The following is a 6,000-nucleotide window of genomic DNA, read 5'->3' on the forward strand; positions in this document are numbered from 1 at the left end:
TCCCAAAGTCTTATGTGGCTGAATAAAGTAAAGGTTAACTTATTTTAAATAAGAAATAAAAGTTTTTGGTTGAAAGTCAAAATTTTGATTCTCACAGCAAAGAATATAAAGCCAGATGAATTGGATAGGTCCCTGTGACAACCTTTTGGTTCTTTTTCTTATATATATTCACAAAAGATCTAAGCAAAATTAGACAAGGAGATGCAGTTACATACTCACATAGGATTCCTTCAGCAATTCAAAAGCAAATAGTTGCTGAACTGTCATTAAGGAAAGTTTTAAACCACCCTTCTGAACTTTGGACAATGTCAAAGGTGAATTTTATATCTTGTTCCAGTGACTTCCTTCATAAGCTCAGAAATAAATGACTAACATTTTGAGGTTTTGACTAAGCAATAACTTGAAATAGGAGTACAGATAAAAATAAATAAACACCCGTGATAGTTTACTTTTAGTCTTAAAAACTTTTGATTTTACAGTTCAAAATTATGACTATTGCTGATATGGACATCTATTAACTGGTTAGACAACATTCTGAAAATGGTTACTCACTGGACCAAAAGTCAGTGTGGTTTACCTCCATAAACGAAAGTTATTAACCATAATCTCTTTGCGCAACTGAAGAAGAGAAAAACATGATTTTAAAATTTCTACCTTGTAGGTAAGGGTAACAATGGTTAAGATGTTTATTGAACTTGTATTTAAATTAATATTAATACTTCTACTAATAATAGCTGACATTTGAGAACTTTCCATGTGTCAGTCATAATTCTTCATGCTTTACGTGTAGTAATTCATTTAATCTTTGTGAGATGGATATTCATAGTCTAATCCTATACCGTAGGACACTGAGGCACAGAAGTCAGGTAATCCATCCAAGGCTATGTAAATGTTCTTTATAAAAAACACATTTGGTCATTGTTTGATATAAAATTGTATCATCATACAATAAAAGCTATTTTAAATCATACTGCATAAGTTCAGAGGGGAAATTTAAGGGATATAAGACTAAAAATCAAATTTCATTATGTTTCTTTTAGAAGCCTATTGATTCTCTATGGGTCATCTACCAAAGCCCAGACAACTTCAGTTTTTCTGCAGGGCTGTAGTTAAAAGAGCATTGTAAACTAACAGATTAGCTTTTTATAGCTTGATACAAATTAAGTGTATAATTTAGTTCGTAAATGAAGTGACTGCTCAGAATTGCTCTTACAGCTAAAGATCTTTGCTGAACACACACAGCTCCTTGAGGGTGTGTTTTGTGGAAACCGAGGCACAGGATAAAGTAGAAACAGAGCCTACATTTGAAGGGTGGCCTGGGAGATCCAGTAGATTACTAGAAATTTAATCTCTTTGGTGAATTATTAATAAGTGAAGCACAACTGGACTTTAAAGTTCTGGATACAAAGTCTTAAGCATGCTGTCCCCTTGATTACATGAGGCTATAACCAAGGACAGACTTTCAAATAAAAATATTTTATTAGACCATGAAAACCATGCCTGCTCAATAAAAGTGGAATGTAATGTACCTGAATGTTAAAATGTTTTCCTTAATGGTTATATAACCCATGCTAGCTTATTCTACAGCCCCTGGGGTTATGATATGGAATCGCATTCATAGTAGTCCCATCCTTTTAATAGGGGTGGTTAGGGGGGAAAAGACGGGACCAAATTTAACACTTGGACACCATACCCAGAGATAAACAACAAAAAGAATCATTTTGCCAGTTCTCCCAGGATGAGGAGAGGCCGACCTAAAGAACATCTGAATGTTAATCACATTTGCACAAATATTTCCCTCTCTTGAGTACTTCTCCCCCTGCTCTAATGATATTTCAGAAGACAACCTAAAGAAACAGTGTCCTGGTATATAATACGATCCACTGCTCTCTTTCGTTCTTTGAAACAACAATCAGTTTCTCCAGTAAAACTTAGTGCCAAGAACCAGGGCCGCCAGGGGGTTAAATTAAAGGTGCTCTTTAGCACCACTGGGCTTCTGCAGGAAAACTTCTGGGTTCTTCATGGTGCTGCATCTAAAGCAGCAGAAATTGTTCTGGGAAATCAAAGGCAGCCACTGAAGCTGTCTAGTCCTTTTGCCTATGTCAAAAGAATATCAGCTTTGTATCCCCTGCAAACTCTCCATCTTCTTGTAAGCCCTCTGCAAATTTCAACCTTTTGTTCCTAAGTAGCACTTTTAACCACCACTGAGCAAAAGCAGAAATGATGCAAGTTTAACCTCTTAATCAGCTTTCTTACTCATTTCCAGTTAGTTCTGGTGGTGGATGCAATATCTTCTTCTAAAGAAATAGGGGTCAGAATCTTGAACCCCAGAATGAAAGATATCACCAACTCCCAGATTCTTGAATATCCGACTCCACCGCATCCAACAGCATTTGAGAGAGGGTTTGGAAAGGAGAGCAATACACAAAAGAACACTATATATATATACATATATATGTATGTATAGTTGGTTCTTGTAGTCCCAAAATAAAGCAAGATAAGCCCAAACATATTTCACCTTAACTAGAGCTATCTTAGAAAGTGTAAACAAAAAAAGTAGACACTTCCGCAGAAGGAGAGACTAGAGAATTACACAGATCTAACTCAAAAACCAGCTTGAAAACATCGCCCAAAGAATAAACGATTATTTTGCTTAAGTAGTAGCTGAATTTCAAAAGTGATATAAAGCAGCAGAGCTTATCCCAGTCAAGAATACATACCACTTTATCACCCAGTCAAATCAAAGAACTTAGAGCACAGGTGGTCTGCTAGGAGGCAGTCCATAAACCAAAGCAATTTTCGTCTTCACAGCCCATCACATTAACATTTCCGCAGGCGCCCGAGGGCACGCCCTGCAATTACAGTTTATATGATGGAAACTGAGGCACAGGAAGCTGGACAGGTAGATGATAGCTTCAGAAGCCTAGGAAGCAGGTGCTCAAGAGAAATTATCGCCTTGTTTTTCCCGGACAGTAATTGGTAGGTGTTGGCGGGGCCCAGAATAGAGTTCTGGACACACGGTCCCAGCCACTTGGCTCCCATCAGCCCGACAACGAAAATCACTGCGCGGAGCCCAGGACCCCGGGCCCGGGAGTTTTCCGAGGGCTCAGCCCGGCCGCAGCGGCCCGGGAGGGAGCGACGGGCCCCCGGGCGGACCTGCCCGCGGTCCCCAAACGCCCGCGCCGCGCGCCCGGAGTCCTGTCCAGTTTAATAAAATCACCCCTCTGCATCAGAGTCGGGGGAGGGCCAGGCTTCACCGGGTGGGTGGAGGAAGGTGAGGTTGCCATCACCCTTATTTTCAAATAATACAAATAGATGGAGGCCGACTGAGTAAGGAAACTTTCACCTACAAAAGACCTGCCCCCCCCAACCCTAGCGGGGTGAAGTACTATAACCACATAAATTACATAATAGGAAACTACGCTTCTACAAGACGAGGAGGTGAGAAGATGAAAAGATCTTCAGGTTAGGAAAAGTGAAAAACAGAAAAGTGAGTTGCCAATGAGAATATTCGACAGAAATCAAAATGAAAACAAACCTTGCTTTAAAAAAATTAATATTAAAAAAAAAAAATCTGTGCAGAGCGGAACGGCAAGTTCCCAGCCCCCAAGCCGGCGGCGCCGCGAGTAGGCAGCGCGGGTCCGGGCACCGGTGGCGCGACTCCCCGGCGGCGCCGCTGGGATCTCTGGGCTGAGCCCGAGGAGTCGCCAGCTGCGCGCGAGCCCTCCCCCGGATCGCCCTCCGGGCCCCTCTCTCTCCCGCCAGGTCCCAGGGCGACTCCTTCCCGGGCACGCCTCCCAGCGCTCGCCGTGGGTGCGGGGCGCGGGGCCGCGCGGGCTCAGCCGGCACCCGCCCCGCGCGCCTCGAGGGCAGCGGCCGCCCCGGCCGGCTCCGCCCGCCCCGCCCGTCCCGTCGGCGCCGGCCGCCCCCAGCCCGGCTCCCGCGCCCCGCGGACCGCCTCCCGCGCGCCCAGGTGCCAGCTCGCCCTCCCGGGACTCACCGGCGGGGTCCGGGAGAAGTTGGAGGCTGCGGAGCAGGCACATCCCGACCGCTGCGCGCGCGGGCCCGGCGCGCGGCCGAGCGCCGGTGGGTCCGTGCGTCCACCCGGCGCGCCCCGAGCGCTGCGGGGATCCGGGCGGCGGGCGCCGAGCCGAGCCGAGCCGAGCCGAGGCCGGACTCGGGGGAGGTTCCGCGCCCGGGCTCGGGGCGACGGGGCCCCCGGCACCCCTCGGACCCGCGCCGGGAGAGACTCACCGTGGCCTCCCGGCAGATCCCGCGCTGGAAGTTGGGCTGCTGCTCCGCCCGCGCCGGGTCAAGCGCCGCCACTTGCTCATCTCCGCGCCCCGCGCCTCGGCGCTCTCGCCACCCCACCCCCGCCTCGCGCTGCAGGACCGGCGACAGGAGCAGTTCCCCGGGTGACCTGAAGGTTTCCGCTAGGTCTCCCCGACTCTGTCACATCACGCGTGGACGCCGCGCGCGTGGGAAACACCCCCTTCCACCCCAGACCCACGCCCCACCCCCACCCGCGCCCCACCTCATCCTTCCCAAAAGGGCTTCGGCACACATTCTGGGAATTACCTAGCCTGGGGCTTTCAAGAAAACAGCGTGACCTCAGACCTTCTGACAGTGCTGAGGAAGGCTCCCTCCCTCGGATCTGCCTCCCGCTCGCCCCTTCCCCCCTCCGTCCAAGCTGGCTCCCTCTCTCCCGCTCTTCCCTCTCCCTCCTGCCCTCTGCCTCTCTCCCCTGCCCCTCTCCCCTCCCTTCCCCGCCCCGTTGCTTTTCCTCTCTCCTTTCTTCCTTCCCTGGCTTTGCCTTGGTCAGACCCATGAGACTCTCCACTCCCGCCTCCTGACTCGGGCCGCGTGCCGAGTACCTGGGGCCCGGGGTGCAGGCGAGTCGGAGGACAGCCGGCCGCGCGCCCGCTCCGGCTGCGGAAATCAGCGGTAGTGTCTCCGGACCCGTCATTTTAATGCAGCCAAACCTGTGGCACCTTGTGGCTCCTTCTCAAGGGGGTACGCTAATACTTTTGGCACACGGGCCATTCCTTTATAAAAGCTGCCTTGAAGCAGCTGTGTCAAGGAGCTCAGACGACCTGAACCTCTCCTTACTTGTGCATTTATTTATTGATTTTGCTTCTCTAATTTGTAGTTCAATTACTCTGCTAAGTATATAAGTAGCTTTAACACTGACCCTTCACCTCCTTGGAATCGGGTATAATTGCAAACACTTATGGGGTAGGCAGTCGGACAGACAGAGCAGAGCCAGGACAGCGGGCAGGAGATCACCAAGGCAGAAAGCCGGGGTGCAAACCAAACAGCCAAAGGGGAAAGCAAGGACCTCGCCCCCATTTGGTTAGACCTCCGCAGAGGGGGACTGAACAAGGAGGCCTGAGAATAGCCCTAAGCCTTAAGCCCCCAGGATAATAAGGGTCTCACCTACATCAATACATCTAGGTCTCAGTTGAGTTTCGGCTCCATCCAGGTCCAGAAAAGCAACAGAACCACATAAGCGAAGCCACTGCCACTGCTGGGCTGACCTTAGGACCAGATGGGTTGAATAATGACCCCGCCCTGGAGCCGACCAATCAGTGGAGCTCACACCCTGAAAGGACACATCTGGGAGGCTGATGAATATCCTATTGAGATCCTTACCTGAGGCCCTAAAATCTCCACCCTCCCCTCTCCCACCCGCCCCCCAGGCGAGTTACACTTACTCTTCTCCTAAGCTCCAAGGGCCCTTCTTTTGTCTCCGTAACAGGTTTCCTGAGGCCATTTCTTCTACCTCTCACTTCTACCTCTGTGACTTTCTAAAAATACTTTCTTCATCTTGTAGTTTGAGTCTGGGCTCTGAGTTCTTTCCTAGGCAGAACTCAAGTACTAAGGTTGCTGAACCAAGGTCTGGTCTGACTCCACTGGTCTAACCCCTGGTGCCATCCTTGCCACTGACAACGCCAATGCATAGACACATAGACACACACAGACAAATACACACACCTTGGG

The 6,000-nt window shown here is 49.4% G+C and overlaps 1 protein-coding gene across 5 annotated transcripts in view; it reads right to left on the bottom strand.

Annotated features, from left to right (window-relative positions):
• MME (membrane metalloendopeptidase) overlaps positions 1–5,462 on the bottom strand; it is an 84,129-nt gene extending 78,667 nt beyond the window's left edge. The window contains exon 1 of one of the 5 annotated variants that reach the window (XM_016222609.2): positions 5,441–5,462. The gene's annotated coding sequence lies outside the window, so the exon portion shown is untranslated. Of the gene's footprint in view, positions 1–2,720; positions 2,850–4,000; positions 4,022–4,254; positions 4,276–4,578; positions 4,602–5,440 lie in introns of those variants that run through there. The other 4 variants (XM_016222611.2, XM_087818368.1, XM_087818367.1 and 1 more) reach the window with 4 other exon arrangements.
• Between the last annotated feature and the right edge of the window lie 538 nt (positions 5,463–6,000).

This window comes from Miniopterus natalensis, chromosome 6 (assembly GCF_054644295.1).
Source record: "Miniopterus natalensis isolate mMinNat1 chromosome 6, mMinNat1.hap1, whole genome shotgun sequence".
In the NCBI taxonomy this organism is placed as follows: Eukaryota; Metazoa; Chordata; class Mammalia; order Chiroptera; family Miniopteridae; genus Miniopterus; species Miniopterus natalensis.